The sequence below is a fragment of the Artemia franciscana genome, chromosome 9, assembly GCF_032884065.1.
Source record: "Artemia franciscana chromosome 9, ASM3288406v1, whole genome shotgun sequence".
In the NCBI taxonomy this organism is placed as follows: domain Eukaryota; kingdom Metazoa; phylum Arthropoda; class Branchiopoda; order Anostraca; family Artemiidae; genus Artemia; species Artemia franciscana.
The window spans coordinates 4,984,921-5,011,221 of NC_088871.1; the positions used below are offsets into that span (position 1 = coordinate 4,984,921).

A 26,301-nucleotide genomic window follows, 5' to 3' on the forward strand; every position below is an offset into this window, starting at 1 on the left:
GGAATGTTGATAACCAAAGAAATTAATCATAAAAATAAAAATCAGGGGGAGATGGGAGGGATGTCCAAAGTAAAATGTGACTGGGGTAAAAATATAACAGTAAAGTAAATCCAGTTGGACTAAAAACACTTTGTTTATTTTCTTTGATTTTACCATCTAAGGTTTATATACTTTAACTTCAACCTATAAATTCTTCTGACTGTTAACTGGAGCAAAAAATAGAAAGAAAAACAGAAAACAAAAGTATAGAAAAAAAATCCAGAATAAGTTCACTCATTGTCCTTTGGTGATTACTCCATTTATTTTGATTTGGCCTTATTCGCGACAAAAAAATCTTGTTAAATAATAATTATTTTCTTGTCACCAAAACAAACTTATCCCAAAAACTGATTTACAAGCTGGGCTCAGAAAAATAATCTCTACCTGCTATGTTCCAAAAGATTGTTCGTTAACATCAGTATTTTACTTGTACAATCTTTTATATTATTCGATATAGAATGTTTTGTATGTGTGTGTGTGTGTTTTCTTTTGTTATTCTTTATTTTTTACTCCATTTTCGAATTCTTGTGTGTTCTTTTGGTTATTAGAGATATTGATTGATTACGCGGAATATCTTCTTTTCTATTAAAACTGGCTGTTCTTTGAAAAGGTAAGTGCATACCTACTGCCGGTACATGTAGACTTACCATATCTCTTAACACCGTTAAAATACAATTAAACCTGAAATTTCTAGTCAGGGTTTCAAGTAATGTCGAGTAAAATATTCAAGATTTAGGAACCAGCATGGAGACTCACCGTTTTGTCAATAACAAAATTAAGCATTTAATTTTTGTAGGTCTTTCAGTAGAAATTAAAATTACATTTATTTACTATAATAAAATCCTAATTTCAAATTGGGGTTTTAAGTTAAACTCAGGGATTGTAGAATAGACTGAATGAAAACAAATAAAAATGAAAAAGCAAAGATGATGAAAAATTAACTGGTTTTTAAAGGATCTTAAATAATCTTTCCATTATTCATGGAATTGTTACTTATGGCATGAAAGTTCCAGTCCTACTATATATTTGAAACGATGCTTCGACATATTTCTGACTTAATACCACATAAACCAGGAGGTCCTAAAGTCCTAAAGGTCCTAAAGTTCAGAAAAAGTCAAAATGCGGGTGAAGTAGGGAAGCTCAATCTTTAAATGGGGGATTAGCTTCTTAATAAATAAACTGAAATAATTTAACAACTGCTACAAATCATATAAATATTAACGATTAATTTGTTGAAGTGTCCTCTTTGCAAATTGTATTTTTAAACATATTTATCACTGGAATAGTTTTTCGTATATTCCAGTTTTAATTTTATTATTTTTATTAGATATCAGATTCTACAAGAAACTTTTGCACAATAGGACAGGTTGAAGGACATGAAGGTGCATAGGGATTGATCTCTGCTTGATAGTTAACGAGAACTACCATAGTTTGATCTAAGCTGCAGCAGCACACTACAGGGTTCGGAATTCGATTCCTTTGACTACATTATGCGGAAAAGTCTCCATAATAGCCCAAGCCATAAGAAGATGGTAAAGAACTATTACAATACAGTTATAACTGGACCCTGGATAAATACGGAGCTCTGGTCAGTTTGACGATGAGGAATAAGAATCTTGTCATACATGAACCTCACTTTTAACTCCACGTTAGCATAAATTCAAGATTTATATTTCGTGTCAAAGATTGACTATTTATTACCGCTATTTTTTGGATGACTTTCAAATAAACTAACATTTATTCGAGAAATCCGAAGAGTTTGGGGTTAGTGGAATCTGGATCGTTAGTATGACAGTGTTAAAGTAAATATTATGACTTACATAAACGATTTGTGATGTTTGTCTGACTCGTCTTTGAGGACTTTAAGTAAGTTTGCTCCAGATGATGCTTCAATTCTAGATTCTATTGACCTCAATCACCAGCTTGATGTTCATTTTACCGCTTAGTGGGGATAAAGTGGGTGGCTCCTCTGAAAGAAACAAATTAAAATGATTCAAAAAAGCATATATTCCAGAAATCAATTTCTATTGTTGTTAATTAATTTGTGTTAATAATTAATTTTAAATGTTAATCAATTATATCAATTTAATAGCTTGTAATTGTTGGTTAATTATGATTAACAATAACTGATTGTTTAATCAATTAAATTTGTTCCAAGACAACAAAAAACACAAAACTAGAAGTACTTTGTAATACTATAAGTGCCAAACAGACTACAATATAAGCTCTTTTTATGTACAATAAGTGTTTTAGGGACTAAGATTGGTACTGTTTACCCTCTCAGAAAACATATGCTTTTATGAGGATTTCTGGCTGAAGGGCTTTGAGACGGAGATCAGCACCACCGGTTCGGACCTTAAGGGTCTAGAGCCGCATCCTTTACTTTTTTACGATTCAATATCTTGAAGGATCACCCTACCCATCCATTATAATTTTTTTAGCATGTGCGGCTAAACTTGTGGCCTTAGCCGTGTGTGGCCAAACTATCTAGAACTGGTATTGCCAGTATTTGTATAGTTTGGATGAAAGAACCGAATAAACAACAAAAAACCATAGGTCGACACGTGCTTTTCCGGTTATCGAAGAGAGATCATGTATCTTTTCTTATTTTGTACTTGAGATACTCAGATTTAATGAAGCTAACATCAATAGAAAGTGTGAATTTTGCTTTTTGATTAAACAGAGCAGAATTCTATTTTTATTCTTCAGAAAATGGCAGTCTCTAAAAATTTTATACAATAACTGCTTAGAAAACATCAAACACTAGCTCAAAAGAAGTCTCATTTGAATAATTTTACATCTTTGGGTGTCACCTGTAGTGCTAACTGCCTTGACTGTAAACCTTGACGACATAGGAAACATATTAGTTATGCTGTACGTACACTGAATAGACATCACATTGCTTAACAGTTTTTAAGAGATTAACGCTTTGTTTATTTTGATCTCGTCTCTGGTTAGCTTTTCAAACTGTTGTCCCAATAAGATCCCCTATCAATTTTTATCCCTGAGGAGCTAAAAATTTTGCTAATAGGCCCTTTGTCTTTAAGGCTGTCAGCCAAAGCTAAGAACTCTCAAAAATATTTTTAAGGTATTAAATCCCCGTAATAATTTTAAGATTTATGGATTCAAGAATTGAATTATCAGTAATCACAATTAATTACATATTATATTTATTTTTCAAGACAAAGGATAAAACACATTTATTAGAATTTTGTATGACCGATAGTGTCAAGCAGACAAGAAAATCAACCACCTTCGGTTCCTCTGAAAGCAGTGACGTGAATTCAGAGAAATTCAGCTGGACGTCAGTAAAATGTTTATCGATACCCAGTGGGAGGGGGTAAATCTTTCTGATTTTTTTCTCAAAGCAAATTTTTAAAAATTGCGTTGGTCAATGAAAATAGCCGCAAAAACGCCATATTCAAAAATCTAGGGGAGATACAAAAAACAGAGGGCAAAGGCCATCAACTGACACCACTGTACGAAAAAAAAATGAATTTAGTGCTTTGACAAAATTTAAATAGAATTTTCGTTAATTATAATTAGTTCCTAATTTTGTGCCGAGGAAAACGATAACCCACAATTATGAGTGCTTTGTATCTCTACAAATGCAGAAGACACTACAATGTTAGCCCCTTTTATATTTGATAACCACGGTACAGGCTAATTATCGTGTACTCTTTCATTTTAGGCTGAAGGTAAAGCCTAATAATTAAATATTGAATCTGTCTGGATATTTTAGCAGCATCTATAGAGTTTGAAAAATAGATGACTCTGCCAACTATTCTCTTTTCACGAACGAAAAAGTTAAGTCAGTGTTTCGATCTACAAATCAATCCGGTAAGATCTTTAATACTTCATCATATAGGGCTTTTAGTCAGACCTAATGATACTTATCTTTTTCCTCTGGACATATTTCTCAAAAACTTAAGTTTATTCTAAGGACTGTGATAAGACATACAAGTAAAGCAAATAGTCAATGTAAATGTAAATATTCATTGTAAAGCACTTCTGGATAAGTAAGTGTGCTGATTTGAGCATATCAATGTAGTGAAAATTAGTCATTGAGTACATTAAGATAAAAATTTGGGGAAATCGGTTTGTATGATCAAAGTAATTTGCTTTGACAGTAAAATCGGTTCTAATGCTTCATTAACAAAAAATTGTCCTGGTTTATTTGAACTAAAAAGTATTTTTCATTTTTAAGGTGACATAAATCGTATCTGGGTTATCTGTCTATTTCACTTAAATGTTATTTCACTTAATTTTCCTTGTTTTGTTATAAATAGTTTGGCAGATGTCTACCTTATTTTGTGAATGTAGCTCAAGCAGTTACATAAAGATTACATACCTTTTGATAAATAGTTTTGTTAAAACACAAAGGTAAGGAAAGTCCTATCTTTAAAAAAAAACGTTGGTTAAGCCTTTGTTAAAATTTTGAAGTCGGTTTGGGCTTCAGCACAGCAATATATTCGAAGTGTTTACTGCTATATGTAGGCAAACCAGGCAGAATATTTAACGAGACGCATAACGTCATTCATAAAGAATAATCAGAGGGGGAGGGGGGGGGGGGAAGTTCCTACCTATAATTTTTGCTCCACTCTATACTTTAACAATATATCTTTGAAAATTTTTAATGTAAAAAATGAACAACTTACCTCCCTCCCCCAGATTTAACAAGAAATAATGTTTCTTTTATTTTTCAGAAAAAAACTCCCGCTCCCCCTTTCCTTAATCTTCCTAAATTAAAATTCCAGCTCGAAGAGCTCCCTTAATACAGCCTCAACTAAAATATTCAATTTGGATAAAATTATAAATGTCGTAATTCAGTACCATCTAATTATTTATTATGCAAATTAAAATGTTATTGATGCTAAGCAGAAGAGATTTCAGTTCTGATGTTTTCAATTTCTATTTTGTTTTAAAATATCGAACATTAACCTTCTTAAAAAGTGTAATCAATAAATCAAACTGCAACCCCATCCTTAAACATGAAATGAATAGGAAATAAAACTTCTATTTTCATAAAATCTGTTTAAAGAACTATCTTAAACATTTTGGTTCTACAAACAGACTTAAAAACATTTGAAAACTCGTGATTATGAATTTTAGGCTTGAATACCTCGACCCTGACTTTTACCGACACGACGTCTAATCCTTCTTTCAAAGAAAATTTCTTAGCCCTCTCAAATACGAAACTTACGACGTGACAAGATGAAGAAAAAAAAAAATCTGAGTCTAGTCAAGTAAGGTGGACCATGACAAAGAACTCATTGACGACGTCCGATAAGTAAATTAAAAATAACAAAAATAATTTGCTTAATGGCAAATGCCTATGAAAAAAATGCCCTAAAAAATGTCAACAAGAATTGTGAATTAAGACTCCTCCTCCATGCAGAAATTTCTTATAATGGTAATTAGTATTAATGAATTAAGATTACCAGTCAGGTATCTGTTTTCCATTATTGAGTTCGCTTAGCTTTAAAATGTAATGAGAACTTTCATATACAAGCTTGATTTTTGCTGGTGCACGCCTTTTAAAAAACCTTGTGTCTTTTTTTATTCGGTAAATGTGGAAAATCATAAAAAAATGTAATAATGGCAATAATAACTAATCAGAATTTTCCTTTTTTTAACTGCCTTAACAATTCTATGAAAAGTTCGATTGGCTTGAATTAGCACTAGCTAATTCTCTGTATTAGTAAAATCTTGAATCGGGTAATACATTGACTTCCCTTTTCCCAAAGGGAGTTAGACCTCTCCTAAAATAAATACTGGATACAAGACCGTGTGTCGTATTACTTTGTGTGATCACTGGATACATATACAATAAAGAATAAAAACTAAGTGGACTTTCTGATTTACAGTCAGTTAGGATCATTTTAATCTGATCTTTATGGTTTTAATTTCTTCTCCTTTGAGGTTTCAGTATCTGCAAATAATAACAGATATTTGATTTGTGTAATTTAATAACTAATTAAAAGATTTAATACTAGATAGAACAAGAAAAGAAGCTAGAGTAGGGAAAAAAACCATATTTTAAGTCTACATCATTTATATATGGAAATTTAGATAGATAATATCAACTTACTTTTACATTTGACATTTCTTACATCAAGGATAGAGCGACCTATAAACATTGGAGCAGCAAGGGCAGTGGTTTAAAGACTACCAAATCCTCCTTCCTTGTCTTGATCTTTCATCACCCAAGCTAAAGCCTTTGCAACGTTGATTGGAAGAGTCTGCGTACCCACAACATTGGCTGCCTAAAATAATCAGACATTTAAGAGCTACGACTCTTCTTACCATATTTACTACAAATGCTTACCATTCCGTTTTTTACCAGTAGCTATCTAGCTACTTGAAGTTTACCTGAAGTGTGGTCATCTTGGCAATTTTATGATTTTATTTCATGAAAGCACTGCTCTACGGTTTGTCGCGTTGTTGTTCTAGCTTTTTAAGTTTTCTTAAGGGCTGCATTTTAGTCCTGGTGTTAATGTTTTAGAATCCTATGCTAAATCCAATCAGTCCAGTTTTCCTGGAAAATCTGACAACAAAGGAGGACAGATTTTATATCTGCAAAAAAAAAAATTAATATTTTTTGTTTTTACATTAAGTTAGCTGGGGTAAAGAAGGACTTTAGCCATAATGGCTTTGTTTATTTTGGATTAACAAAGCTACTCGACTAATCATGTCCTTGCGTCGGCCCTGCAGTATGTTGCTACACCCGAGTTTGTATTTGGGGGTTTCGGTATTACCATTCTAAAATCAAATCCACTGCACCACCATATAACCCATAATTGTTAGATAGGTCACAGTTTGAAATACAAAGAGCTATGGATTGACTACCCTTAGGTTTTAGTTGACAAAATTGAATATTAGGCAAATCTACATGGTATAAAAATAAGTAATGCTATTTTTAATGATACTGCTTAGTTGATCTTGAAAGGAATTCATACTTGAAACTTCGACAATTTTATTTTAATGACGACTTTCAGTGACAAAAATATGCAATGTTCTCCTAACTTCATTTTTACACTTCCTTAATTTAATTAGCCTTTTTTAATTTATATTTTTTTCACTTTTAAGCTTGCTCATATATAGACCACAATAGAAGAGATCAAAGTTTTCACAAACTTGGCCAGGTTTTCAGCAAGGAAACTCACCAAAACTGGGAAACGCGCAATTAATATTGTCATAATTTGAAAAAAAAAACAGGGGTAAGGCTAACAAATTTGGTGAGAACTATTTGGTTTAATTGAAACTTCCTGTTTATAGATTTCCAACGTCTTGCTAATTAAAGAGGATTTAAGTTAGTACATGGCATATATGCCTAACTTAAAAACATTCTGAACTAAGAAACAGAAACTTCTAAGGAAGTAAACGTGTCTCTGCTTATGAGCCATAGTATCTAGAATCACTAGCTTAGGAGCACAGTATTTTTGGGGAAAAAAAGAGCAGATTGACTTTGGGCTTTTCGAAGTTTTTTCAAAACACTGACAAAAAAGTTTACCTCAATTGCTAAAGTGGTTGCAACAGTAGTACCGAAACCTCCATCGTCATTTTGCTTTCCTTTTAGATACGCAATCTGTCGGGTATTAATACCATTGATAAGCTGGAAAAGAAAAACCATTAAAAAAACCTATATAATCATATACATAATTAAAAACTTCTGTATCATATCTCAATACTGTGCTTCTTGCAAATCGAATGATTATTTAAACAGAAGCTGATACCATTTTTTTTTTCTTTAAGTCTACCGTGTAAGGCTGAATATACCTATTTTCCGTAAAGTGTTACATAAATAGATTATTTGAATACATGCCAGGTCAAATATCCTCACTTAATAATCGTTCAATTTCAGCTTCGATCTCATTGAATTTTTTTTCTCTAGGTCGAGTTTAAAATTAAATAGGCTTGAATATACTGTCTGTGCTCAAAAGTAAAAGTAGGCAAAGGAAGTTTTTATTAAAATATAATTCTTAAATAGTTATAATTCTCACAAAAATTATATATTAAAATGCATTGCGTAAGAAAATTTTAATAGTTGTAGGACAAGAGGTGTAGTTAAATGAAAACTACATGAAATTTACATCAAGCTACTATCGACATAAAGACAAAATTTTACATATTTCCAAGATAGATAAGATTTTGTTTTTTGGGGTTTATTATGTCGGACATCCCTGGCGGATTCAATTGAAAAGACCTTTTTGTTGTGGAACCAAAATATTTGGTTTTATTTCTTAATCAACTATCTTAATTAAAAGTTATTCAAAAATAAAGGCAAGGCTTCTTAGATAATGAATAATTAGCTCTTTTTCTGCTCACTAGGCCCCAATTCAATGCAGAAAGTCTTAAGAGTGATGATCATTCCAAAAATACACATTTTAGACATGCAGAGCAAGATTCTAGTCCTCCTAAGGAATTCTAACCTCCACTCTTCCTTTTGTTTAATATGTGGTTCACACTATTTGAGCTTAATATATGATTTGGAGTTTAGAAACACACAAATACTCGTGAAGTATCCTGTTCAGGTATGGCAATTAGGTGAGGGGTCTTATGTAAAGCGTGCGCAAATATTGTGATATGAAAATATGTTCACAACTGGTGTTTTTGAGATAAATTAAAACAGAAGTTGTTTCACCATGTGTATTCCATATTTTTCTCTCATTTGCCATGTTTGAGAAATAAACAAAGAGCTCGATCAGTTTTTGCTTCGTAAATACCTGAAGTTTCTTTTGGACTTACCTCCATGCGAAAGAATTATACTTCTGTTTGTCGATCTATTGTATGAGTATGGAAACCTAGAATTTATCTATTCTCATCCAAGTTTAAGACAGTTGCTAGGGATTATATATATATATATATATATATATATATATATATATATATATATATATATATATATATATATATATATATATTATATGTATATGTATATATATATATATATATATATATATATATATATATATATATTATATATATATATATACATTTTATATGTATATGTATATATATATATATCTTATATATATATACATATTATATATATATATATATATATATATATATATATATATATATATATATATATATATATATATATATATATATATATATATAAATATATATATATATATATATATATATATATATATATATATATATATATATATATATATATATATATATATATATATATATATATATATATATATATATATATATATTTATAATATACGCATAGTGTTTGCTTTTTGGTTGGTTTTCCTTTACTCAGCTTAGTATTTTTTTTCAAAGCTTCAATAGATTATTATTTTTTATAGAAATCTGAATCATTAGAAATAAAAAATTTGTAACCGGATGGTTTTTTGTGGTGTCTTATAGCGTTAGATGTTTTTCTTCAAAAAGGTAACGAAACATCGCCCGGTCCTTGAAGCACTTTCTGTCTTGCATGTTTAGAGGCAGTTCCTTTTTACCTAGAACTGTTAACCTCGAAGCGACATAATCTTTTAGTTCAAGCAAGCATTTTAGGTCGATACTACCTTAAACGGGTCGAAAAGAATGTTCCTATATTGGTATGGATAGCTATTAAAAGTATCGCTGCGATAGTACATGTAACGGTACAAAATATTGCCTATCTCTAATTCTACTAATACTCCTCAGTTATTAGTAAACAGTGTGGACAAAAGAATGCCTAACTAGACAATGTTTTTATTATGGAACACAACCTAGGTAGGAAACCTTCTTTCTTTGTTTTTCAAGTCGTCTGGGTCTTATAAACCTTATTAGTTATAATATTATTTTTACTTATATAGAATCTGTAATTGAAAAAATAATTATAATGACTTTCAGAATTATTCTAAACAGATATTAAATCTTAAGACAAGTTTTAAAACTGATTTTTAGCAAGCCCTTCACTCTATAATTATTATCTAAAACTATTCCATATACTACATTTTATTTTTAAATTTGCAACTTATTAATAAATATAAAACATCAAACGTGTGTACTAGAAGTAGAAGAGATAAAACAAGTATTTACACTATATATGATAATACTACCAAAACCAAAAAGATGGTTATTTTTCCAAAATAATGTGGCAAAAAGCTTGCTTCAATATTATTAGTGTATGTCTGTGGCGTATTTTTGTAAGCTAGTCCCATTCCTCAGGCATACGCCAGAATGAAGAGTCAATAATTCCACCTTTTGAAATCCTGATTGGCTGCCGTATGATATATCAATCCCTTGAAAAGAACGAAAAGTCTTAATTCCACCCTATTGGTTCTCATCTGGCAAATCTTATGCCATTAAACGGACTAAGAATTTCAGTTACAGTTTTTTTTTTCCAAGTGAACTCTCTGTTTTTCAGTCAAGGTTCACAAATGTTTCGCAAAATCAGGTATTTTATAGTATTTATTTAATTTTAAATATAACCCTGGGAGCCAAAATATTTTTTTTTGACTTTTAGCTGACTTTTAGCTGACTTTTGACTTAATGACTTTTAGCTGATTTTTTTTCTATTCATTTCTGAATAAAAAAAGAAAAACGTTGAATTCTTTCTTTTTACATTTTAGGGAGAAATAGAGTTATTTCAGTGTCCCGAATAAAGCTGTAACACCTGGGAGAGAAAAATAAATCTTTGTGGTCAGTTCGATCAGTATTCGGGGGGAAAATGCTGGGTTTGGAATTCTTATACTTTACTTTTTAAGGTTAAGGTTCAATCGGATTCATTTTAATGTTTCCTGTAGAGATTTGAATTGCAGACAATTCGCCACTTCTGTTGTCTATAACTATTGCAGAAAGTGCCATTGGTCCAGCATAAACCAATTAAACTTGGAAGAAGAAAAAAATCACAGAGCAACTTACAAAAATCACTTAGCTGATCAGTTTTTGGTAACTTAATTTTCACTGTTTCCTTTTTTAAGCGTTATTTCGCTGGTCAATATAAAGCAAGTTATTGGGAACTCACGCTGATCAACTAGGGGTTCCTACTGCTGCGAGTTTCCGAGCAATGGCGTCTCGGGTCTTTTATAAATTGAGCACGAATAAGATGAGAGACTCACTTTAAAGTTTGATTCTTTCTCCTTCACTTGATCACCCTAAATGTCACCTAGATCACTTAAGCGTGCATCAATGCTGCAATCTCTCCTTTTTGGAACGCTATCATTGAATTCTTTTTTTAACCTGTCAATGGGCATTGGATCTTTTAGGCTAAAACTCGAATTCAGAATCACCATCTGTCATAACAAGTCACCTTATCAAAAGTTGCTATATATTTGAGCTGTCAATAAATATTTCCATTGTAAAAAAAAATTATTACAACTAATAGATAAATTATTTTCAAATTATCGTTGTAATTAAACACTAGTCTTTGGAAAACATTTTTCCACGTAAGTATTATTCATAAAACGAGTTTCAAAGTATTAATTTTCAAAATTTGGTTCTAGTAGTTTTGGAACATTTGTATTGTGCATACTTCAGGTATAATTTGCCAGAACAAAACATATATTACGCTTACAAATGTGAACACTCCAAGATAAATTGTTAGTAACAGCCACTAACAAATTATGGACAAACTACCTGTTGATTTGAATTTATGTAGCTTGTTCCCTTCATTCTCTTTCTATTTTTTTTCCGATGTACTATGCCTAAGTCTCTGTATATCCGGCTATAATCATAAAAATTAGTATTAAACAAAATTTTTATGGGTATTTTAAGACACAGAGAAATGAGGTATTTATACGTCTAAATTAGAACCTTAAGTCTGTCGAATAGCTCCATCTTCAAAATATTGGTTGTTCTTTTAGCTTTGACTCGGCCCATCTTGACAAAATAATAGTTCTAGTAACTAAAACTTTAAAAATACTTATCAGAAAAAAAAATGTCAAGTGAAAAAGAATTGCCATTTGGAGTTGATTCAGGAATGATAACGATGATTTTGACTAATTTTAATAGTAAAATGTTAGATTGAATATGAGAATATTGAAAAGTCTTAATTCCCTCAAAATTTTGTCAAATTAAATGAAAACTTTGTATTTGGAATGGTAGAAAACCCCTTGTAAGAGAATTACGGTTCATCATCTCGAACAATAAGAAAAATTACTTTAGCTCGGGGATGATCATGCCAAATCAATGATCGTTGAATGTTGGGAGAGGGCTCATTTCAAAGTTGATCCCTATGTGTAGCGCCTTTTAAGTAGCAATTGCGTCAATGAACCAAATAAAATTTACCTTGTTATCAGGCTACTGTCCCTTGATACATTGCATTGCCAAGATTGTCAAACTAGATCCTTCTATGCAAAAATTGCAGTCCTTTACTTGGCTTCATATCGTTGTTGATTTTTACAATAGCAGAATTTGGAACTTGGACGCTGGCATTGCAAAGAGCTAGTGGAACAGCAACGGTTTGAGCAGCGTGACTGAAACAAAAGAATATCTTAAATGCATGAAATATAAATAATCAGATTTTTTTTCTAATAATTTACTTCAACTCAACTAAATTATTTTTTCAACTAACACTTGTTATTTTTTTTAATTTCCCAATAGCCATTAAGGCCCAAGCTGGTTAAGTCTTGATAATAATTTGTCTTATTAGACGATGAGACACGCTTTGAAAACTGATTACTAGAATTCAAAATGCTTCATATGAGATTTTCGAAATTTCGAAGGTGGGCCCTGCCACGCCCATGCATAGATGTCTGTTTCCAGATTATGGGAGGGGGGTCAGTATTCAAGTGAGAGATAATACATTAAAAAAAATACACAATAATTAAGTCTTGTGGAAATTAAGGTCATTAAAGTAAGGCCTGTCAAAATCTTAAAATTTATCATCTAATAATAAATTAATTTTATTTGATTAGATTCAATATCATAAATTTAATAAGACGATCAAGATAGGTCATGAGTTTGAGAAAAGTCATTTAGAGCCCTTTAGAAAAATCATATGAGTGACGTCGGATTTATGAGCACATGTCAGGAGCATAAATTACTTCATTTTCCCCCTAAGAGTGGTCGTATAGTTTTTAATTTCTATAACGCACGCAGAATTACAAAAGATGACAAATGACTCTGAACAGCTAAAGAAAAAGGCATGGAAGAAGAAATTGTGAAAATCACATTAAATTCAAAAACAAAATGTTACGCAATAAAATTTGCTGTTAGAAGACAAAACAAAATTACAACATAATGAACGAATATCTCAGTTTAACGTGTGTGAGAATGTGAATGATAAACAAGAAGGATTTAGTTTTACGCCACAATTACTTAATTAATTGAAGTTTCTAATTTTTACCCTAAAATTAAGAAGTGTTATTTTAACGTTTGTAAATATGCAAAGGAAGTAGAAAATGAATCCATGCTTGAATATCTTACCACTCTGGAACGGAAAACAGGTACATTGGCGTCAGTGAAGGATAAACAGGAAAGATGAAATAAATTAGCGCAAGAAAAACAAGAACCAAGAGCTCATATGGCACTTGTGACGAGGCAAGAAGAGCTAAGAGCCAAGAGCTCATATGGTATGAGCTCTAACAAAATTCCAAGAATCGATAGATTGATTTAAAAGGAAAATCAGAGGCTTAATGCCGGTCGGGATTTAAAATAAGAGCTCTGAGTCACGATGTCCTTCCAAATATCAAAATTCATTAAGACCCGATCACCCAATCGTGAGTTATAAATGCCTAATTTTTCCTTCTCCTATTTGTCCCCCGTTGGTCAAATCTGGGAAACAACTTTATCAGGTCAATTTGTGCAGCTCCCTGACACGCCTACCAATTTACATCATCCTAGCAAGTCCAGAAGCACCAAACTCGCCAAATCACTGAACCCCTCCCCCCAACTCCCCCAAAGAGAGCTAATCCGTTACGGTTACGTCAATCACACGTATCAAGGACATTTGCTTATTCTATCCAAAAAGCTTGATCTCGATTCCTCCACTCCAAGTGTTTTCCAAGATTTCCCCCTCCAACTTCCTCCAATGTCAAAAGATCTGGTCGGTATTTGAAATAAGAGCTCTGAGACATAGATTCCTTCTAAATATCAACTTTCATTAAGATCCGATCACCTATTCATAAGATAAATATACCCCAATTTTCACGTTTTCCAAGAATTCCGGTTTCCCCCTCCAACTCCCCCCAATGTCGCAGGATCTAATCAGAATTTAAAATTAGAGCTTTAAAGCATAAGATCCTTCTAAATATCAAATTTCATTAAGATCTGGTTACCCTTTCGTAAGTTACAAATACCATAATTTTCAAAATTACCCCCCTCCCCCCAACTCCACCAAAGAGAGCAAATACGGTCCGGTTATGCCGTCACGTATCTTAGACAGGTTTTTATTCTTCCCATTCAGTTTCATCCTGATCTCTCCGCTTTAAGTATCTTCTAAGATTTCCGGTCCCCCCCACCCCAATGACGCTGAATCCGGTTGAGATTTAAAATAAGAGATCTGAGTTACGAGGTCCTTCTAAATATGAAGTTTCATGAAGATCTGATTGTAAGTTAAAAATACGTCATTTTTTCTATTTTTCAGAATTACCCCCCCCCAAAAAAAATAGAGCGGATTCGTTCTAATTATGTAAATAACGTAACTAAGACTTCTGCTCATTTTTCCTACCAAGTTTTATCCTGATCCCTTCAATCTAAGCGTTTTCCAAGATTTAGGTTCCCCCGCCCCAAACTCCCCCCAATGTCACCAGATCTGGTCGGGATTTAAAATAAGAGCTTTGAGACACGATATTTTTCCGAATTAACGGGCCCCCCACCCCCCCTCCCCCAGATGGTCAAATCGGGTGAAAGAAAACGACTATTTCTAATTTAATCTGGTCCAGTCCCTGATACGAATGCCAATGTTCATCGTCCTAGCTTACGTGGAAGTGCCTAAAGTAGCAAAACTGGGACCGACAGACAGACTGACATAATTTGCGATTGCTATATGTCACTTGGTAATACCAAGTCCCATAAAAATCTTGGGACGTCACATGAGTGATGAACATTTATATACATTCTAAGAGCAAAATTTTCATTATTTTTTCCCAAGGATGTTCGTATTGTTTTTGTATGCATGACGCACGCAAAATTGAAGAAGATGACAAATGACTCCTGACAAATGGCTAAAGAAAAAATCATGGAATAAAAAACAGCAAAAATCACATTGAATTGCAAACAAAGATGTTGTAAAACAAAACCTGTGATGTCATGCGAAATTACTCTTGATTTTAAAAAAATCCCAACAGCTAAAACAAACTGCATGTAAAAATGTCTTGGTAAAAATGCATAAAAACAAAACACAACGCACTCTGCCGCTGAAACGAATCCCAAATGAAAATAATGAACAAAAAACTTGCGTTTAAAAGATTAGCGACAGGACTGATCATATCGAATCATGTCGAATGACATTGCTCCAGTGGCGAATTCGGCAAATAATTTACAGAAGCTCCGGGATTTAACAGAAGATTATCTAAAGATGAAGTGCCTGCAGGTAAATGTTCAGAAGTCAAAAACAATTATATTAAACAAGAGGAATGATAAATGTGAAAGTAAATTTTGGTTTAAAGGGGAGGAGATACAGACAGACGGACACAAAGACACACAGACACACAAACAGACAGACAGACACACAGAAAGATAAAAACACAGACAGACAAACAGACACACAGACAGACAGACAGACAGACCGACAGAAAGACACACAGACAGACAGACAGACACACAGACAGACAGACACACAGACACACAAAAAAACACACGGACAGACAGACAGACGGACACACAGGCAGACAGACAGGCAGGCAGACAGACAGACAGACACATAGACAGACAGACACACAGATAGACAGACAGACACACATACAGACAGACAGATAGACACACAAACAGGCAGACAGATAGACACATAGACAGACAGAAAGAAACACAGACAGACACACATACAGACAGACAGACAGACACACACACACACTTAGACAGACAGACAGACACTAGACAGACAGACACACAGACAGATAGACACACAGACAGTTAGATACACAGACAGACAGACAGACACACAGACAGAGAGACACACAGACAGAGAGGCAGACACACAGACAGACAAACACACAGACAGACACACATACAGACAGGCAGACAGACAAACAGACATACAAACAGACAGACAGACACACAGACAGACATACAGACACTAGACAGACAAACAGAGACACAGACAGACAGACAGACAAACACACAGATAGACAGACATACAGACACACAGACCGACAGACACACGTAGGGACACACAGACAGACAGGCAGACAGACAGACACACAGACAGACAGACAGACACACATATAGACAAACACATACACATAGACAGACAGACACACAGACAGACAGACACACAGACAGACAGACACACAGACAGACAGACACACAGACAGACAGACACACAGACAGACAGACAGACACTAGACAGACAGACAGAGACAGACAGAAAGACAGACATACACACAGACAGACAGACAACCAGACTGACACACAGAGAGACAGACAGGCAGACACAAAGACAGACAGACAGACACACAGACACACACACACAAACAGATAGACACACACACAGACAGACAGACACACACACAGACAGACAGAAAGACAAACAGACACTAGACAGACACACAGACAGACAGACACACAGACAGAGGGGTTAGTCCTCCACCATATGATCCCAATCCTCCTATTGTCCAAGTAAGTCAGAAAATCTTTGTAACTCAAGGGAGCACGGAGATGTCACTTAGGGGGTGCTCCTTCTCATCCTTATTATTTTATGATTGGGTGTACCTGTGGGAGTGTTAAGTCGAGTTCAAGTTTTAGAGGTTGTGCTTAAGAAAAGAGTTTTGTCCTCTGAAAGAAGGCTATTATAACAAGCGCTTTGTAGCCGAACTCTATTGCTCATTGTCAAAAGTATATGCACTAATTTAATATGTTTATGTATCACTTTTATTTTATTTTGAGCCAAAAGATTTGGGTTTTTTTTCCTCTCCCCCGTGAAATCTCGAATATTTAGCGATTTTCCTTTGACAATCAAAGGAAAAGCAAGAAAAACTGCTCAACAAGTTGGATTGCATATTCGAGGTACAAATTTGTACCTGAGTGGGGTTTGGTTATTTGAGGAACATGTTTATACATCAGTGGGGTTTGCATATTTGAGGAACATATTTATGCCTCAGTGGGGTTTGCATATTTGAGGTACATATTTGTACCTCAGTGGGGTTTGGTTATTTGAGGTACATGTTTATACCTCAGTGGGGATTGTATATTCGAGGTACATATTTATACCTCACTGGAGTTTGCATATTTGAGGTACATATTTGTACCTCAGTGGGGTTTGTATATTTGAGGTAGTAAAATTCGACGTCAATGACAAGAAAAAGAGAGACAATATTATCCTCCCTTCTGATTGTTCCTTTTTGTTAAAAGAATTAACACATGAAACACTGCTACCTATATACGAGTCTCCCCAAGTTAGGGGAGAATCAGATAAAAATTTCAGTTTTAAAGTGTTCTTTCAAGATGTTAATCCTCTGAAAAAATATCTTTATCACTCACAATGATTTTCATCTAATTTGATATCATTTCCATGCCATGTATGTTGCATTTATAAAAAAGGTTTAATTAGAAATATCATTTAAAGTGAATGGATAAGTATATAAGCATAATGGATAAGTATATAAGAAAGTTTTTAAATTCTAAATTCGTCGTCCGTCTTTTGTACTATTGTATCTGCCTAAAATGGGATTTTGGATTTCTTCACTTTAATGAACCAAATACCCAGTTTACAGCCATTTAAATATTTTCAGAATCGTCAAAACTATGAGGTTGGATTTTGAGAGGAATTTTGAAACGCTACAAATATGAGAGAAAACAAAGTATTTTCATAGCTTTGTTTTATTATAAGTTGTGTTTTATGTAAGAATGATCGAAGTTTAAACCAATCCTTGGGTTATGGTTAAATATTTTTCGCTTATTGATCAATTTTTTTATTCTGTCATTGTTTCTCTCCTTCATTTCTTAACTTTGTTTGTTTATCTATGTTGATTATTTTTAAGTTCTTTCTCATAGATCAATCTTTGGTTTTAAAATATCCTCCACGTGTTTATAAATAGTCCCTGGGGTGTTTTTTAAGTTGCATGCCCCAATTCCTCCTTCGGGAAACAGGATAAATTTTCACCTATGTCTTTGAAAGAAAGGGAAATTTGTATCTTGGTTCTAGTTTGAATTGAATAAAGTGCAGTAGATAAAAAAGAGATTTAAATAATAACCTTAAAATATCCTCCACGTGCCTGTAATTAGTCTCTGAGGGGTTTTTATATCGCATGTTTTGTTGTTCCTTCGGGAAACAGGATTAATTTCCACATTTGTATTTAAAGAGAAAAAGACTAGAAGATTTGCACCGTGGATTAAGTTGACTATAGTTACGTGTCATAACTAGAGACTAACATCTTCTATTATATCGAATTCCTTTTGTGTAACCATTTTTTTGGGAGAATTTAGCCTCGCCAGATAGAAAACAAATCAATTTTGTTGCTTAATTGACTCCTTTTTTACTTATCACCTATCATATTTATCTCCTTTTCCCACTTATCTCCTATTTGCTTTTATCCTTAACTAATCTCCTCTACCTATCTCATTTTTACCTTTTTATTTATCTATCATTACCTCGTATGACAATATTTACGTGATATGGATATTTGACGCTTTTACCTGATATGGATATGGAATATCTTCCCGGGAAATTTTCGGGAATAGTGGCTGAGACTGCCCTTTATCCCCCTTTCCGCCCCGAGTCTTCTTTTCGATTTTACTTTGATGTCAATGTGTTTTAAGGATGAATGCTTGAATCCTTAAATATTGGCTCTCTCTGGCAACAAAAAATAGTACTAATGCTGTAATTGTATTTCACAACTGCTTCAGTTTAATTTCATTTGCTGCAATCGAATTTTAACGTGCTATTAATTTGCTTTTACAAGTCAGTACCGATCCAATACTTAAAGTATTACAAAAAAAAACATTGGAAAAAAATCCAGTGTCAAAATTAAGAAACAAATCTTGTTCCTTTTTCTTCTTTTTTTAAATATGTTTATTTAATTTTTTTTATTTCGATGGCCAAATCTTTTTTTAAAGTTACTGGTAATGCTGAATTTAAGTTCAAAAATTTAAAAAATATGTTAAATAGGGAAACAAAAAAAAAATTATTAACTGGTAATGCTGTGAACTTCATCATATATACGCTATTGCATGGCTAATGGTATTTTCAGGAGAGATCAACAGGGTCGTGGCAAGTTTTGCAAGCGAGATTTGTCACTAAAAGGCATGAATCGTCAGTATTGTCCTAAAATATTCACTTTTCTGTTCTACAAGATCTACCACAGAATAAAAAAATAAAATAAAAAAGATCTTACCTTTAAATGCGCTAAAGAAAGAAATGATTAATCTTCTGCTACCAAGAAAATTCAAGATTTCTAATTCCTGAGCGTGGAGCAGTTGTTAGATTTTATCAAACAGTTCGTGGTAACAAGCTGTAGTAAGGAGCGACCCGGTTCAATAGTAATTGAAACTCTAAAAAACCGAATTTTAATACCAATAGTTAAATCAAAAGAATTGCATTTTTCTGCTGATTTTAAATATATAAGTTTCATCAAGTTTAGTCGTACCCATCAAAAGTTATTAGACGTCCAGAAGCACCAAACTCGCCAAATCACTGAAGCCCTCCCCCAACTCCCCCAAAGAGAGCGAATCCGGTACGGTTACGTCAATCACACGTATCAAGGACATTTGCTTATTCTATCCACCAAGCTTGATCCTGATTCCTCCACTCCAAGTGTTTTCCAAGATTTCCCCCTCCAACTTCCTCCAATGTCAAAAGATCTGGTCGGGATTTGAAATAAGAGCTCTGAGACATAAATTCCTTCTAAATATCAACTTTCATTAAGATCCGATCACCTATTCGTAAGATAAATATACCCCAATTTTCACGTTTTCCAAGAATTCCGGTTTCCCCCTGCAACTCCCCCCAATGTCACAGGATCTAATCAGAATTTAAAATTAGAGCTTTAAAGCATAAGATCCTTATAAATATCAAATTTCATTAAGATCTGGCCACCCTTTCGTAAGTTACAAATACCACAATTTTCAAAATTACCCCCCCCCCTCCCCCAACTCCACCAAAGAGAGCAAATACGGTCCGGTTATGCCGTCAAGTATCTTAGACAGGTTTTTATTCTTCCCATCCAGTTTCATCCTGATCTCTCCGCCTTAAGTATTTTCTAAGATTTCCGGTCCCCCCCCCAATGACGCTGGATCCGGTTGAGATTTAAAATAAGAGATCTGAGTTACGAGGTCCTTCTAAATATGAAGTTTCATGAAGATCTGATCGTAAGTTAAAAATACGTCATTTTTTCTATTTTTCAGAATTAGCCCACCCCCCAAAAAAATAGAGCGGATTCTTTCTAATTATGTAAATAACGTAACTAAGACTTCTGCTCATTTTTCCGACCAAGTTTTATCCTGATCCCTCCAATCTAAGTGTTTTCCAAGATTTAGGTTCCCCCACCCCAAACTCCCCCCAATGTCACCAGATCTGGTCGGGATTTAAAATAAGAGCTTTGAGACACGATATTTTTCCGAATTAACGGTCCCCCCAATCCCCCCCCCAGATGGTCAAATCGGGTGAAAGAAAACGACTATTTCTAATTTAATCTGGTCCAGTACCTGATACGAATGCCAAAATTCATCGTCCTAGCTTACGTGGAAGTGCCTAAAGTAGCAAAACTGGGACCGACAGACAGACTGACATAATTTGCGATTGCTATATGTCACTTGGTAATACCAAGTCCCATAAAAATCTTGTGACGTCACATGAGTGACGAACATTTATATACATTCTAAGATCAAAATTTTCATTATTTTTTTCCCAAGGATGTTCGTATTGTTTTTGTATGCATGACGCACGCAAAATTGCAGAAGATGACAAATTACTCCTGACAAATGGCTAAGGAAAAAATCATGGAATAAAAAACAGCAAAAATCACATTGAATTGCAAACAAAGATGTTGTAAAACAAAACCTGTGATGTCATGCGAAATTAATCTTGATTTTAAATAAATCCCAACAGCTAAAACAAACGGCATGAAAAAATGTCTTGGTAAAAATGTATAAAAACAAAACACAACGCACTCTGCCGCTAAAACGAATCCCAAATGAAAATAATGAACAAAAAACTTGCGTTTAAAAGATTAGCGACAGGACTGATCACATCGAATCATGTCGAATGACATTGCTCCAGTGGCGAATTCGGCAAATAATTTACAGAAGCTCCTGGATTTAACAGAGGATTATCTAAAGATGAAGTGCCTGCAGGTAAATGTTCAGGAGTCAAAAACAATTATATTTAACAAGAGGAATGATAAATGTGAAAGTAAATTTTGGTTGAAAGGGGAGGAGATACAGACAGACGGACACAAAGACAGACAGACACACAAACAGACAGACAGACACACAGAAAGATAAAAACACAGACAGACAAACAGACACACAGACAGACAGACAGACGGACAGACCGACAGAAAGACACACAGACAGACAGACAGACAGACACACAGACAGACACACGGACAGACAGACACAAAGACAGACAGACAGACACACAGGCAGACATACAGGCAGACAGACAGACAGACAGACACACAGACAGACAGACACACAGATAGACAGACAGACACACATACTGACAGACAGATAGACACACAGACAGGTAGACAGATAGACACACAGACAGACAGACAGACAGACACACAGACAGACAGACACTAGACAGACAGACACACAGACAGATAGACACACAGACAGACAGACACACAGACAGACAGACAGACAGACAAACAGACATACACACAGACAGACAGACACACAGACAGACACACAGACAGACAGACAGACACTAGACAGACAGACAGAGACACAGACAGAGACAAAGACAGACAGACAGGCACACAGACAGACAGACAGACAGACATACATACAGACAGACAGACACACAGACAGACAGACACACATACAGAAAGGCAGACAGACAGACACACAGACAGACAGACAGACACACAGACAGACAGACACACAGACATAGACAGACAGACACACAGACAGACAGACACACAGACAGACAGAAACACAGACAGACAGACAGACACACAGACAGACAGACATACACTAGACAGACAGAGACAAAGACAGAGACAGACAGAAAGACAGACATACACACAGACAGACAGACAGACAGACTGACACACAGAGAGTCAGACAATCAGACACACAGACAGAGGGGCTAGTCTTCCACCATATGATCCCAATCCTTCTATTGTCCAAGTAAGTCAGAAAATCTTTGTAACTCAAGGGAGCACGGAGATGTCATTTAGGGGGTGCTCCTTGTCATCCTTTTTATTTTATGATTGGGTGTACCTGTGGGAGTGTTAAGTCGAGTTCAAGTTTTAGTGGTTGTGCTTAAGAAAAGAGTTTTGTCCTCTGAAAGAAGGCTATTATAACACGCGCTTTGTAGCCGAACTCTATTGGTCATTGTCAAAAGTAAAAGCAGTAATTTAATATGTTTATGTATCACTTTTATTTTATTTTGAGCCAAAGGATTTGGGTTTTTTTTCCTCTCCCCCGTGAAATCTCAAATATTTAGCGATTTTCCTTTGACAATCAAAGGAAAAGCAAGAAAAACTGCTCAACAAGTTGGATTGCATATTCGAGGTACATATTTGTACCTGAGTGGGGTTTGGTTATTTGAGGAACATGTTTATACCTCAGTTGGGTTTGCATATTTGAGGTACATATTTATGCCTCAGTGGGGTTGGCATATTTGAGGTACATATTTGTACCTCAATGGGGTTTGGTTATTTGAGGTACATGTTTATACCTCAGTGGGGTTTGTATATTCGAGGTACATATTTGTACCTTAGTGGGGTTTGTATATTTGAGGTAGTAAAATTCGACGTCAATGACAAGAAAAAGAGAGACAATATTATCCTCCCTTCTGATTGTTCCTTTTTGTTAAAAGAATTAACACATGAAACACTGCTACCTATATAAGAGTCTCCCCAAGTTAGGGGAGAATCAGATAAAAATGTCAGTTTTAAAGTGTTCTTTCAAGATGTTAATCCTCTGAAAATATCTTTATCACTCACAATGATTTTCCTCTAATTTGATATTATTTCCATGCCATGTATGTTGCATTTATAAAAAAGGTTTAATTAGAAATATCATTTAAAGTGAATGGATAAGTATATAAGTATAATGGATAAGTATATAAGTAAGTTTTTAAATTCTAAATTCGTCATCCGTCTTTTGTACTATTGTATCTGCCTAAAATGGGATTTTGGATTTCTTCACTTTAATGAACCAAATACCCAGTTTACAGCCATTTAAATGTTTTCAGAATCGTCAAAACTATGAGGTTGGATTTTGAGAGGAATTTTGAAACGCTACAAATATGAGAGAAAACAAAGTATTTTCATAGCTTTGTTTTATTATAAGTTGTGTTTTATGTAAGAATGATCGAAGTTTAAACCAATCCTTGGGTTATGGTTAAATATTTTTCGTTTATGGATCAATTTTTTTATTCTGTCATTGTTTATCTCCTTCATTTCTTAACTTCGTTTGTTTTTTCTTTGTTGATTATTTTTAAGTTCTTTCTCATAGATCAATCTTTGGTTTTAAAATATCCTCCACGTGTTTATAAATAGTCCTTGGGGTGTTTTTTAAGTTGCATGCCCCAATTCATCCTTCGGGAAACAGGATAAATTTTCACCTATTTCTTTGAAAGAAAGGGAAATTTGTATCTTGGTTCTAGTTTGAATTGAATAAAGTGCAGTAGATAAAAAAGAGATTTAAATAATAACCTTAAAATATCCTCCACGTGCCTGTAATTAGTCTCTGAGGGGTTTTTATATCCCATGTTTTGTTGTTCCTTCGGAAAACAGGATTAATTTCCACATTTGTATTTAAAGAGAAAAAGACTAGAAGATTTGCACCGTGAATTAAGTTGACTATAGTTATGTGTCATAATTAGAGACTAACATCTTCTATTATATCGAATTCCTTTTGTGTAACCATTGTTTGGGAGAATTTAGCCTCGCCAGATAGAAACAAATCAATTTTTTTGCTCAGTTGACTCCTTTTTTACTTATCACCTATCATATTTATCTCCTTTTCCCACTTATCTCCTATTTGCTTTTATCCTTTACTAATCTCCTCTACCTATCTCATTTTTACCTTTTTATTTATCCATCATTACCTCGTATGACAATATTTACGTGATATGGACATTTGACGCTTTTACCTGATATGGATATGGAGAATCTTCCCGGGAAATTTTCGGGAATAGTGGCTGAGACTGCCCTTTATCCCCTTTTCCGCCCCGAGTCTTCTTTTCGATTTTACTTTGATGTCAATGTGTTTTAAGGATGAATGCTTGAATCTTTAAATATTGGCTCTCTCTGGCAACAAAAAAATAGTACTAATGCTGTAATTGTATTTCACAACTGCTTCAGTTTAATTTCATTTGCTGCAATCGAATTTTAACGTGCTATTAATTTGCTTTTACAAGACAGTACCGATCCAATACTTTAAGTATTACAAAAAAAAACATTGGAAAAAAATCCAGTGTCAAAATTAAAAACAAATCTTGTTCCTTTTTCTTCTTTTTTTAAATATGTTTATTTAATTTTTTTATTTCGAGGACCAAATCTTTTTTTTAAAGTTACTGGTAATGCTGAATTTAAGTTCAAAAATGTTAAAACTATGTTAAATAGGGAAACAAAAAAAAATTATTTACTGGTAATGCTGTTTTTTCATCATATATACGCTATTGCATGGCTAATGGTTGTCTCAGGAGAGATCGACAGGGTCGTGGCAAGTTTTGCAAGCGAGATTTGTCACTAAAAGGTATGAATCGTCAGTATTGTCCTAAAATATTCACTTTTCTGTTCTACAAGATCTACCACAGAATAAAAAAATAAAATAAAAAAGATCTTACCTTCAAATGCGCTAAAGAAAGAAATGATTAATCTTCTGCTACCAAGAAAATTCAAGATTTCTAATTCCTGAGCGTGGAGCAGTTGTTACGTTTTATCAAACAGTTCGTGGTAACAAACTGTAGTAAGGAGCGACCCGGCTCAATAGTAACCGAAACTCTAAAAAACAGAATTTTAATATCAATAGTTACATGAAAAAAATTGCATTTTTTAAATATATAAGTTTCATCAAGTTTAGTCGTACCCATCAAAAGTTTCGATCCTGATAAAATTTGCCTTGCTCTGCTCTTAGCAAAGCTAAAGATTGATACACAGCAAAATGAAAATTAAAACAAAAAAGCAGCATATTTCAATACTTCAGTGGAATGTAAGATCACTTTCAGAAAATAAGTTAAATGAACTTTTATCTTTTATGAATAATAATTCCATTGATATTGCTTGCCTTCAAGAAACCCATTTGACTAATAACCAACAAACAAAGTTTCCAGGATATACTATCCTGAGAAAGGATAGGTCTTCACAGAGAAAAGGAGGTGGCGTAGCTATAATTTTAAATAATAATATTAAATTTTGCGGTGTTAATTTCCCAGATTTTTCAAATGATGTTGATGTTATTGGTATCAATGTCTGGATAAATAATACAAAAACATACATATTAAGTCTGTATAACCCTAATGGCCAAACTACAGATGCCATGGATTTTTTCACTTATATTACTAATTCTAATATGCTAAAAAACATAATCATCTGCGGGGATTTTAATGCCCACAGTCTTCTGTGGGGGGATAAGCCAGCAAATAAAGCTGGTAAGCTTATTGAAAGATTGATTTCAAATCATGCCAATTTAGCAATTGCTACCCCTCCTAATCTAAATACATATTTTAACCCCAAAAGTGGCAAATTCTCAAATATTGACCTACAAATTGTTTCAATAAATATACTAAATAACATTTATATTAAGAAAATTGAAAATCTAAGCACTGACCATTTTGCAATAGTATCCTCTTTGAATGAACCAGCTTTTTTTGATTGGATATGCATGTGATTGGGTAGGTACAATTTTGCCAATTCGCTTATTATTTTTGCTTTTTGTGGTTGTTTTAGGTTCATTGACTGTACTGCATTAGAATTTAGTATAAATAGGCACATGTTAGGTGTTAATTCATTTGGATTTTCATCTGGCTTTTTG

The 26,301-nt window shown here is 33.7% G+C and overlaps 1 protein-coding gene and 1 long non-coding RNA gene across 2 annotated transcripts in view; both read right to left on the reverse strand.

Annotated features, from left to right (window-relative positions):
- Window positions 1-26,301, reverse strand: part of LOC136030924 (uncharacterized) — a 307,594-nt gene that overhangs the window by 102,472 nt on the left and 178,821 nt on the right. The window lies entirely within an intron of this gene.
- On the reverse strand, window positions 1,904-25,240 carry LOC136031570 (uncharacterized). The gene is made up of 5 exons (XR_010618528.1): window positions 25,115-25,240; window positions 12,277-12,464; window positions 7,553-7,654; window positions 6,131-6,305; window positions 1,904-2,008 (listed from the first exon to the last, which is right to left on the reverse strand). It is a non-coding gene; the product is annotated as an uncharacterized LOC136031570 (long non-coding RNA).